Source organism: Lucilia sericata, unplaced genomic scaffold (genome assembly GCF_015586225.1).
Source record: "Lucilia sericata isolate MDLA Ls3-8-SP2 unplaced genomic scaffold, ASM1558622v1 Contig000677F_arrow, whole genome shotgun sequence".
In the NCBI taxonomy this organism is placed as follows: Eukaryota; Metazoa; Arthropoda; class Insecta; order Diptera; family Calliphoridae; genus Lucilia; species Lucilia sericata.
Window position 1 is genome coordinate 56,789 of NW_023994681.1, and position 13,344 is coordinate 70,132.

A 13,344-nucleotide genomic window follows, 5' to 3' on the forward strand; every position below is an offset into this window, starting at 1 on the left:
AAAATTGCGACCTGCGTGTAACAAACACAAAGGGGCAGTGGTGAGTTGTTTACTTGATACTCACCCAGTGGTTGAAAAAGTACCACCGTGGGGTAGGGCTACACGCCAGGTACTCACGTAAAGCACTTCGACATCTTGTTCACCGCAGACCGCCCCCGGGCATGTTTCCTTGATTATAGACCGCATCTTGGTGTATTGCAATCCGGGGGTAGATAGGTGCTACCAATACCTGTAGTCTTCCGGAACTTTAAATTAGTGTTGACAATTTACTGCCTGGCCTAGTCCTTACATAAATTGGAAAGAGAGATTCCTAGATGCTGGAACGGTACAAATTACAGAGCATGACTGTGGATTAATAAAATGTTAGATTTTAGCTGATAATGCAAAGATTGGGTATACGAGGAGGAATTTTCTGGTGCTCTGATGTTTCTGATGTCTACTCTGATTCTATAGAGAGAATGGGGTGATTGATGGATTTTACGGATGGTGTGATGATGTAACGATGTGTTAGACTACGGTCTAGCAAAAGGGGAAGGATGACGTGCTGCAAGGTCGTCACTGCCATTTCTTTAATTTATTTTCGATTTTCCAACATGGTTGAGTGGATGCTCAACTTATCACAGTGGTTCTTTGTGACCACTGAAATAAAGTCTTGTCTATTAATATGATCCGTGTTTCGGACTACCAATTACGTCCCGTAGGTGCTGTTGCCGAATCAACAGAGCCATAGTAGTGTGGTTGGGCGACATTATGTCGGGGTAGATTGAGCTTGCTCATGGCACCTGTCTTTCCCCAACGTGACTACTATGGCATAAGATTAGATAGCTCGAGTTCTTGAGCAAGGTGCTTGTACATGGACCGGCTTTATCCATGCATAAAAATTTCAACCTGCGTGTAAGATACACAAAGGGGCAGTGGTGAGTTGTTTACTTTTTACTCACCCAGTGGTTGAAAAAGTACCACCGTGAGATAGGGCTACACGCCAGGCACTTCGACATACTTGTTCACCGCAGACTTCCCCCGGGGCATGTTTCCATGATGAAATGTCCCATCATGGTGTATTGCAATCCCGGGGTAAAGAGGTGCTACCAGTACCTCTAGTCTGCCGGGACTATAAACTGGTGTTTACATTTCACTGCCTGGGCTAGTCCTTGCATGATTTGAAAAGGGATCTAATCAGAGAACCATATAATCTGGTACTACGGGTGGCCAGTTGCCCACAGGACTTGGATCCACGTAGTTGCTGTGGTTTAAACCCATGTTCGCGGGAAGAGATTGTTGGTTTAAGGGCTGATATACCCTATATATAATGCGTTGGCTAATTCTCTATTCAAATGACACAAGTCTGTGTACAAAGCAGCATATGCTGGATTCCTGAACCCGATCGGTATTTCTTACCGGTCGTGTAGTAGGGAGCCGATATACGCTGGGAAATTGTCAGGTTAGCGTTCAGTAGTTGCCTGTCATTCCGTAGAAAGATCTTTATGATCATGGGAATGGAACTGATGCAAAAATTGGTGAAAGATTGGGAAAGTCTCCATTGGAGACTAGTACTGGTACTAGCCTTTTTACGCTTCGGGGTACTCTAACCAGTGATTGCCTTTTCCTTTGTCGCGGTTAGATTGAGCTTGCTCATGACACCTGTCCTTCTCCAACGGGGCTACTATGGCAATAGATTAGATAGCTCGAGTACTGCAGCAAAATACGCGTATAATGGACCGGCATCCATATACGTAAATTGCCACCTGCGTGTAAGAGACCCAATGGGGCGGTGGTGATGAAAAAGGGAATGAAAAAGACCACCGTGAAATAGGCCAACATGGCAGGTGTTCACGTAAATCACTTCGACATTCGTTCACCGGACGTAGATGGAGCACGATGAGAGTTAATGTAATGTAATTTTCAATTATTGGTTGTTAAAGAGAACAGATCTGAACCCTGTCTTGTGACCTCATTATCCTGTATATTACAATACCTTTGTTGATTGGGTAGTGCTCTTATAACGCATCTAGAGCAATTTTGCAGCTATTATATGCCCTCAGTGCCGTCTTATTATCAATATCCATTGTAATACTTTAATAAAAGTATTAAATCTGTGGATTTCCAAATGTCAAAAAACTTAGCTTGGAAGGCGTTTGATACGTCTGGAAATCTGTACGAAAGATTAATGCCGCTTAGATTAAATTAAATTCACTTATGAAGATAACTGGCCTGGATGTTCTTTTGGTCTAGAAATGCAATGAGCGATTTTGTCCGTTTATTACCAGAGCGACCTTCATGTCTAGGTATCCAGCTTTCAGTTTGTTGTGTCTACCTAATTTGTTCTATGAAGTCCAGCAATACATAACAACACCCGACCTACTAAAGTGCTCACTTACACAAAAGAATATAGTATACTGGGTGTGTAACTCTAGAGTAAGGTTAAGATCCGAAATACCAGTAGGAATACAACCTCAATTGGATCTACCTAGTACAGCCGCTTGATGTAGCCCAGAGTGGGAGATATTCTTGCGTCACTTCCATGATATCACTGATAGTGGGGAGAAACATGCCCTTAATCAGGATCACCATGTGTTTCGCAAAGGCAGCAAAGTTAACCGTTAGTGTCCTAGTACTATCGTCCCCAAGATAACCTTCTACTAGCAATGAAACTATATAACTCACCAGGAAATCTTGAACTTCAAGTTCATGCAACAAATCTATTTCTAAAATCTTTATTTCTGGACTCTAAGATCTCTTTTTATATCGTGTCAAACGGTAAAGAAAACATTCATGCCTAGCGTTGCAAATGAGCTAAGTATAAATAGGTATTTCTCCCAAATTGTTTACTTATTATGTTCGGGTAGTGCGCGTTACCGGCTTTAGATATAAAATTATCTTTACTTAACTCCATTTATTCGGCAGATACCCACTATTGATGACACAAAGCATAACCTAAAATACTATCAGCAGCTGGTGACATATATGGGTTAAGAGTGTTAACTATCAAATTTTGACTAAATATTTCTTCAATATTGCTAGATTTATGAATAAAACCCTCAGTTACAAAAGCGAATGTGTGTTTCCATAAGTAGAGATTTCGTCCATGAGTTGTCCTCATTTTAAATATATGATACGACCTTTGTGTATTTGACCTGAACCTACATAGCTCATTGACGTTGTAAATAAATCCGTTTTGCTTTCTTGAAATCTTCTTATACTTAGTGATACTAATATGTTAGTCGCAATCCTTTTCTAATGTCGGTCAAATGTCTGATCTTTGGTGTTTATGGTGTCCAAAGGAAAGGGCCATGGAAATTACTCGGCTATACCGCACCTTACATACCCATATAATTGGAGTTAATTTGGCATTGTGGACCTCTATGTGGACATATGTAGGTGATTTTGGACCAATCCTTTCGGAATTTATTATCCGAATTTACTTAATAAATATGACAGAATGACAATAGAGGATATAAACTTGAAAAACCAATAGTTAGATTGATAACAGAAATATTACGCAAACATTGTTCTTACTTTCGAATAATCAGTTCTAACGACTACATGCACATAAATAATCATTTATTATTTTTTGTACTGTTGAACTTGGCGGCCAATTTAAAATCCCAAAAGGATTTGATAAATCCAGTTCTTTGCACACACCAACGTATACACATGAAATACTCGCATACATTCCAATAAAAAGGAAACATCAAATACATAAAGAACATGAAGAACATTGCTAGAAAGAAATACAAACAATAATGAAAAAAAACTGTAATTTTCTTTGGAAATTGGCATTTGGTTTCATTATTTGCTTTAACTGGTTTAGAAAACTCATATTTGTTTTCATCTTCTTTGTGTATCTGAATGAATGTATGTCTCTGTATGGGTATGAATTTTTATTAATTTTTTTAGTTTTATTTTCTTTAGAATTTGGCAGTGATTTCATCAAACAAATCCTGTAAGTGACTTTTAAATCTACATGTGCAGCAATGGGAAATAATAACAAATTTGATTTAAAAAACTAAATACATATGTTTTATCTACGCTGAGATGCGTAATTGATCCAATATACGCACATAGATATTCTGTTTAATGCAAAAACGTTTATAATTATGGTCTATTAATGATGATAATTATTTATTTCAATTTGTTTGATTCTTAAGTGAACTTCCGGTATATATCGGATAACTTATTAAAACAAAATATATATTTTTATATTTTTATAATCCAACTTAAATTTGGCCGACAAAGATTGTTAACTCGACCGGAAGGTTTATGTTTAATAACGTTTAACCGTCTTGTCTATACCCGAGCAAAATTACGTACATCAATACCCAACATACCCGGGTATGTCATACAATTTATATGGCTATTTCACCTTTTTATACATTTTTAGTGTATAATTCAGATAATTATTAAAACTAATTTAATAAAACGTCTGTATATATAAATTAAATAGTTTTTGATCATAAACCATTAAATTTTAGCAATTTGTTTTAAAGTTTTCTTATTGCTTTCCTATTAACAAAAATATCATATGCAAAAAAAACTAAAGAAAAACGCCTTTATAACGTATAATGTACATTATGCAGAATTTGACTTTGTAAAATTTTGATTTCAAGAAGCTATTACTCAGTGACCGGGAAAGATAATAAATAAAGTTTTTTATATATTATTTATTAAGATGTATAAAATCGATTAGCATTAAAGAAATTGTTTTTGCTGTCGTAAGTAGGGAACTTTTTTGCAAAAAAAGATTGCTAAGTCATGGGCAAAAATTAAAGTTTTAAAATTTAAACTTAAATATTTTTGTTTATATGAGAATAAAATTATTATAATCAGCATAATTTTACTTTACTAAGTCATATACAATAAAAAAAAAATATTTCATCAAAATCGGCCCATATTTGTTAATGTTACAGGCTCCACAAATATATCACATTCAAATTTATGAATAAAGACACATGACTCTGTATTTGGAACTAAATTTGTAGTTTAGTTCAATTTTTTTTTCATAAGATACAAGAATATATATAATTCTAATAATAAAACCTAAAATTTATAATGAAACTTAATTTTTGTCCGATAACTGACATATAATTTGTATACATACCGGGGTATGTTGGGTATTGATACACGAGGTAAAAATCAAAATCGGCCCATATTTGTTAATGTTACAGGCTCCACAAATATATCACATTCAAATTTATGAATAAAGACACATGACTCTGTATTTGGAACTAAATTTGTAGTTTAGTTCAATTTTTTTTTCATAAGATACAAGAATATATATAATTCTAATAATAAAACCTAAAATTTATAATGAAACTTAATTTTTGTCCGATAACTGACATATAATTTGTATACATACCGGGGTATGTTGGGTATTGATACACGAGGTAAAAATAGAAAATCGGTCATAAATCGGTTTAATAATGTATATAAAACATTACTCTGAAGGCATAGTCCAAATTTCTATATATAGATCTCGAGATATATCACTTCAAAAATGAAAAACATACCCGGGTATGTGGGTATTGACATAACGGTTAATACAAATATAGTGATGATATAAACAAGATCTTTATATACTACTAGCGTACCCTGGGTGCTTCGCTACCCTAACTAAAATTAAATACATGCAAAATTTTGTTTACTTTTATAGAAAATTAAAACTGATTAAACATTTTTTTAATGTTTCAGTTTTATACGTTCAGTATCACGTGGTTAAATTCAGTAAGAAGCTTGTATTTTTAGTTTCATTCGTTTAGCTTCCACATTATAGAAAATTTCGAAAGTAATATTTCAAAAAAGTACTATAAAATACCTCTAATAGATTATCATTTAATACAAAATTTTACGTTTCTGTGTTCAATATTATATTCAAAAAATATAATTTGATGAATGAAAAAGTACCAAAAGTCTCTTTCAGTAGATTCTCATTCACTAAGGCCCCTACATTTTAAATTTTATTTTCAATATCTATGTTCAATATCGAAAATAAAATTAAAAAATACCATCGGTAAAACGAAAAAGTAGAAAAATCTCTCAATAAATTTTCATTTAATAACTACCGTGTGTTCCGGTTAACCATTATAAAGAATCTAAAAGGTAACATTTGAAGAATAGAAAAGTACCAAATAGTTCCCACTTACAGAATATTATTCAGTCAAGACCATGTATGTTAAAATTAATGTTCCTAGGTTGAATATTTTAGAAAATTAAAAAAGTACAATTTATGAGATAAAAATACTAAAAAGTTGTCTCATAAAGAATCTTATTCAATGAGGACCGTGTATGTTTAATAATCATGTGTTTTGAGTTCATATTAAAGAACATACAAAGAGTATCATTTCAAGGAAGAAAAAGTACCAAAAGTGGAATAAATTTTACCTAAGTGAAAAGTACTAATGAAAAGAGTACAATGTTTCCCCTTTTCGCTTAGAAATATACTTTTTCGAGAATTAACTTTACAAAATGTTCCGTATTTAAATCTATATATCACAGATAAAACTCAAACGATTCAAATCTGCATTCATTTGTGCTTTCAAAAAGTACCAAACAATTTACTCGAATTAGCTCCTATGTAGGCCTTAGTACTCGAATTCCAAAATAATATAACAACAGCTTATTTTGTGTGAGTAAATAAACTACATTTTCATATTTTATAAAAATTGGCTCAATGAGTTTGAATAAAATTAAATTTCCCGTTTTTTCCGTTTTTGGTACTTTTTCCCCAGTGAAATAGCAAAAATTTTATTACAATAAATATTACAGAGTTAGTCCGTAATTTAATAGGAATAATTCAATAAACCGAAAAAGTTTTCTTAATGTGCTAAAAAATACCATAAATACAGTTTTCTCCCTTTTACACCCTAAAAGGACTGAATTTTAAAAAAGTACGTAACAGGTGTCTCATAATTTTGGGAGATGTATCCAGAGGAGTGACTGTGGGAATGAGTTGGTGTTAATTGTATATAATACTGGTGGAATGTTAGGGTATATAGATCTTACCTGCCCGTATACCTAGAGTGAGTGTGTCGGATGAATGAGAAGTGTGCTGGGTTTAATGGTGAAATGGATGAAAAGTATATTTTACAAGTGATATTGCATTTTCCTTCCTGTTCATACCAGATTTACCGCAGTGTGTTCTCCGTAGGAACAAAGTCCTCGGCTTGTTTGATGGATTCTTTTTCGGTCTACCGAATAGAGACCATCCCATCTGTGTGGTTGTAAAGGGAAGTGATGTTCTTGCATCTCGGAAGTTAAGCCACGGGGCAGCATTGGTCAGTGATTGAATAGATTAAGTACTCACAGAAGCTCAAACAGTAGTGAAATAGGCCAACACGGCACGTGTTCAAAAAAGCACTTTGACATTCATTCATTATATAGTGCCAAATGGATATTTTCTTAAAATTTTAAAATTTGTTTAACAAAATTGCTTAAAGTTTGAAAGGGTTTCCTATTTACGGTTTGTGCTATCTAATGAGGATAAAAACTCACATTTAAGTTAATACGACTATATTTAACGTAATGATATGATTTTATTAGAATATTTCCCAAAATTTGTTAATTTTTTTAAATATTTCACATTTCAGTCATAAATGGTCAAAGGGATTTATAATAAGATAAGATTTATAATTTTTGACCGATTTTTATGTTTTATATCTTATTGCAACGATAATTGAATATATAGTCCAATTATTTGCTGTTAAAATCCAAAAAAAAAAAAATAAATAAATTTAGTTCCAAAATTTTTGTAAAAATCGTTTTTCCCCTTTAGATCAGTGGTGTCACCAGTTAAAATCCAGAATGCATTTCTATAACTCTAGCTATAAGTCTAGAGGCAGTGACGGCCACTATTCGCAACTTCTGTAAAATTACAGAATTTTATACTTGGGACTCAAGTATACAGTCAAAAGGAATAAAAGATGAAAATGTGGAAAATTGGTGGGTGATACGATTTTTTTATTTCTATATTCGGAATCAGCACACTAAATAACACTGGGATTAGTGAAAATTATTTAAAAAGTTTTTTCAACGTTGGCCTGTGTAATTTAAGGGATAAGTTTCACTTTTATAAAATCAAACCAATATTCATAAATAAAAATCAAACTATGAATATATGGTATGTATGCATGTACTCATACATCCATATCATATCTTTAAATTTTCTACAAAATAAGTTTCCAATTTAATTTACCAAGTCTTAGAAAATTCAAAAGTATAAAAAAAGTTTGTCTACTTGTCTTTTTTCCCATCTAATTTGAATCAGTCATGTGACAAGGATACTAATTAATAAATTTGTAACAAGATGTTACCAACCATAAGAAACCAATAACCAACACAAATTCAACAATCATACTCAACTCCTGCCATTCTATTCTAAAGAAGCAACCAGCCAGCCAGCGAAGCCATTCAGTCTGCCATGCCACTACCATAAACCATAACTAAAATTTTTCTTTTTTTTGGGAGATCTTTTAGAGCAAAAAAACGGAAAAAGGAAAATTTATAAATAGAGACGAAAAAGTGTAGAAAAAAGGCAAATAAATAAATAAATGTAGAAGCTACACAATATCGATTTAAATTAATTTTTGTTAGAGGATGCTCAAGCGAAAATCCCCCATTACCGTAAAGTACTTGTAACTAACAAAGTCCCCAGTGTCATGATGTCGCACACTCATAGTACGTATGAATGAATAAATGTACGTGGCTGACTAGAGATCCAGGCAGGCAGGCTAAATGGCTGGCTGACAGTCTAGCAGGCAAAATGAATGGACGTTGCTTTGTGGAGCGGTTAAATGAAATGAAAACAACATGAACAACAAAAAATCGTATGGCAAATTTAACAAAAAACAAAAACAAAAAAACTCGACAAAAAGAAAAATATTTAGAAAACTTAATGCGACATGTTGGAAGACAAACAAATTAAGAGTGGATACACCAGCAGTTGCAGCAGCAGTAGTACTTAAGCAAACCGGCGCTAAAAAGAAACACCACTGACGGTTTCTAGAGCAAAATCATGCAAGAAGAAAAAACCAAGGGAATACGTAACCAGCATAGAAATAAATAAAACCAAAAATGAATTTACTAGAGTAGAGTCCTTAAAATGGAAAATATGATATAAAAGTCTACATTGTGACAAAGGATCTGTAAAATATTGAAACTAAAATGTTTGTGAGTAGGTATGTTTTTTCTTCGTGCTTGAGTTACGATTTATGCACGGCACGTGGAAACTGGAGAAGGAAAAAATATAAGTAATCATTTGTTTGTCTCACACAAATGTTATTTTTTCATAATTTTTACCAACAACACGCGTTTTTCCTTTGCTCATTGAGACACAAACAACTAAGTACCAAAATCGGACAGCAACTACACCACACAAAAAGCGGAAGTTACTCGTCACTCGCTGTCATATAACTCCGCCTTAATAACAGGCCATTAAATTCATGTTGTTTTAGAAAGGGGTGTGTCTTCCTCATTCATACACTAACGTACACACACACACTCATATACTCAATATACTCTCTTGTTTATTTAACTGTAACGAGAAAAAAAACAATTCGTCTATACTCTTTGTCTTGCTCTTTCTTACACGAATTCTATACAAAATACTCAGCGCACAAGCAGTCCTTTGTATAAACAAACTGACAAAGAACTACTTCCCCTTAAAAAGAACGGAAATGGTGGTGTTTTTTTACACAACAACATGTCCTTTTTATTGTATTGTTTTAGAGTGTAAATTGTCTTATTTCCCCTGTTGCATTTTATTTTGGGACTTTGTTTTTTTCCTCTATTTATTTTTGGGACAATTTCCGTTTTGTGCATTCAAACATCTGTTCCAGATTTTAATGTCGTTTAGTGTATTGCGTCCATATGTTTTGTTGTCGTGTATATTTTTATATGTATGTGTTCCTTTTCTCTATTTTTTTTTTTTTTGAAATGTGTTTGTTTTAAGGATAAATTGAATAATTTATGACATTCTATGATCTAGAAAAAATGTAGGTTAAATCAGTTGATTATTTTAGTTCATTTCAAATAAAAATGTGAGTTCTTCAATAAGGACTAGAGTCAACTTAAATTAGTTCTTAGTAAGACAAAATTTGATAGAGATTAGAAGGAAATAGTAGGGTGGCCAAAGTTATGAGTGAAAATTACTGCGTGGAAAATTTATACATATTTATGTAACATCAACAAGTATTATCCTATAACGTATAGTATATACTCAGCATCATAATATGTTTAGTAAATTTTAGAAGTCGACCCCATATATGGACTTAAATAACAATGGATCGATCATTTCGGTATTTTTCACCACCAATAACTTATTTATGAGATTAATTCAGTATTGTATTGTGTTAATACATGGACGACTCCAAATTAAAACATTCTAAGTGTACTTTGAACGGCTGTAAAGTTCTTGCATTTTTACATTATCTCTCTTAAATACTCAAAAATTACTCAAAATTTGGTTCAGATATGCCAATTGCTTCCGAAGTTATAAGAAAAAATATGCCTCGTACCTTTATACTTTGAGAGCTTCTTCCGAAAAACTGGCTTCAACATACATATGGTTCAGATCTACCAATCGTTTCAAAAGTTATATGGATATATGAACATAGCATACATATCATTCATTCGAAAGAGTTATAATATCACAAAATCGGGATCATTTGGAAACCAAAACCAGTTTTTTCTCAAGAAAGATAAAAATTACAAAGTATGTTGAACCCTTAACGGGAATGTAGAATGGAGAAACAACATAGAGATCAACAATTCAAATCCGTGTTAGGTGCTAGGTAGCAGAAATATAGGCACGAAATGGCGCCTTAGTCCTACTATGACACATTGGCTTTATAAAAGTGTGATTACAACAATTCTAACTCATGCTTCAATAACCTGGTGGACTTCTTTGAATATAAAGTATAATATTAAACTACTACAGGGTGTTCAGCATACATGCCGTGAGCACTACGTCAACCAATGCTCTAGAAACGTCGCTGGATATTCCACCCATTGAAACATACATATGTAAAATATGAGCCTGCTCTTACAGCCGAACGGCAATTACGTCATCAATGTGCATATACTGAACACATTGGAATGATATACACAATCATGGGAACTATGAAACACTGATCCCAGATAGAGTGTCATGGTCAAGCGGAATATTAAAGCAAATACTGATGGCTCTAAATTGGGAGACAAAGCGAAATAAGACATTTTTAAGTATATGATAAACATTTTTCGAAATGGGATAACCACGAAATTAATTGACATTTTCAAGATTTTAATTATATCTTTTTCCTTGTATATGAGCTATTTCGATTCAAGTGACCCAAGGTTAATATTATTGGATAGTAGGCCAGACACAAATTTTCAACTCTATCGGTGAGAGTTAAAGGGGGTCAAAATTGGACAATTTGGTCATACAGGGCTTTTTTTCAAATGGGTGTAACTTTTCACCTATTGGTCCTAGCAAAAATTGTCCAAAGGATAGCTATTTCTTCTTATACAATTTCCTTTTAGGACTTTGTAGTAACTTAATGGAATGACGGTGGGATTTCTGACAAAAAAATACTTTTTAACTCTTTTCCCTATTTATTCAAAATGGACGTTTTTGTTTTATTTTTGCTCAAAAGAAAGCTAAGACCATTTCCTGGGATGTGAACTTCAATTTTACATATTTGTGCAGTTTATTGACGACATAAATCCTCCTATTGACCAAAATATTGGTGTATCATTGACCGATCATTGAATATAAAGTACTAGCTATACCCAGTGTGCTTTGCTACCCTAAAAGGAATATGTATAAATAAATACCTGATTATTATATGTTACATATGAAAGATGTCAAGCAAGTTATTGCAAGTTCGCCAGTTTCTATCTATCGTCAATTTCTATTTATCTATAAAAAATTTGAATAATATAAGAGTTTCCAAGATGCACGGAATTTTGTATTTAATTCATATATGTTGTGCCAAGCCACCCATTGAAAGTCCGCCCGTTATGCTCTAAATGTTCACATGAATTTAAAAGTTCTCCATGTAAAATTTGAAGATTCCAGCTCTAATAGTTTCTCAGATATACGAATTTTTCTATTTGATTCATGTGGGGGCTTCAAGACCCCCCAGATGAAAGTCCGCTTTTTTTAGTTCCATTAGTTTTCCAGATAAACGAATTTCTGTCTTTATTTAATATGGGAGGTGCCGCTTCCCTCATGGGTAGTCCGCCAATTTATTATCCAAAATGTTTAGATGGATGTTAAAGGTTTTCGTGCAAAATTTGAAGATTCTAACTATAATAGTTTCCAAGATAAACGTATTTTTATATTTAATTTATATGGGAAGTGCCACGCCCCCTAATGACAGTCCGCCTACTTTTTGTCCTAAATAATTACATTGACACTAAAGTTGCTCCGGCAAAATTTGAGGACTCTAACTGTTATATTATCTAAAATAGACGGATTTAATATTTTCTTAATATAGGCGTGGCTCCTCGCCCACTTAGAATTTCAAAATAAAAAGTAGCCTATTACCTATTTCAGACATACAGGAATACGCTGTGAAAATTTTAATAAAATCAGTTCAGCCGTTTAGTAGTCTATAACGTTCAAACATACAAACAAACACACATTAATTTTTATATATATAGATAAGCTGATCTTCATGAAATTTGATCCATAAATTTATGCACATTTATACATAACAAAGCAATACTCACAATTAAAGTCAATTTTGAATATTAAAGCATTTTGTTGAAATCGATCATTACGAAAATGACCAGAATTACTTTGACTTAAATAAAATCTAGTTGTTCCCATTTTTGGAGAGATATCAATATTTTTTATATATTGAAATAATGGATAAATTTCAACACTAATAGACTTGACCCAAAATAAACATTTGTGATAAATTCCATTAAATTATCTTGAAAATTATGACCTATATTTTGATAATGACTTTTATAAGGCATCACAGACGGAGGGACTTCGTTAAATCGATTAGGGAATTTAAAAAATTAGCCAGAATACATAATTCACTCTCCTCTATAGTAGTGAATGGTATGACTGTTACAAGTCCAGAATTGAATATATAAGTAAAAAAAAAAAAACTTAAACTAAATTATAAAATTTTGATTTTAAAAGGTTGTGGAGAGGGCAGTTAATATGAATGATAATAAAGAAAATCCTAAATTAGTATATCTAAGAAATTATACATTTGGGTAATAATTGGCGGACTAGCAATAGGGGGCGTGGCACCTCCCATATGAATTAAATTAAAAAATTTTTGATCTAGAATCTTAAAATTTATCACGAAGAACTTTAACATCCATGTGAACATTTGGGGGGGGGGGATA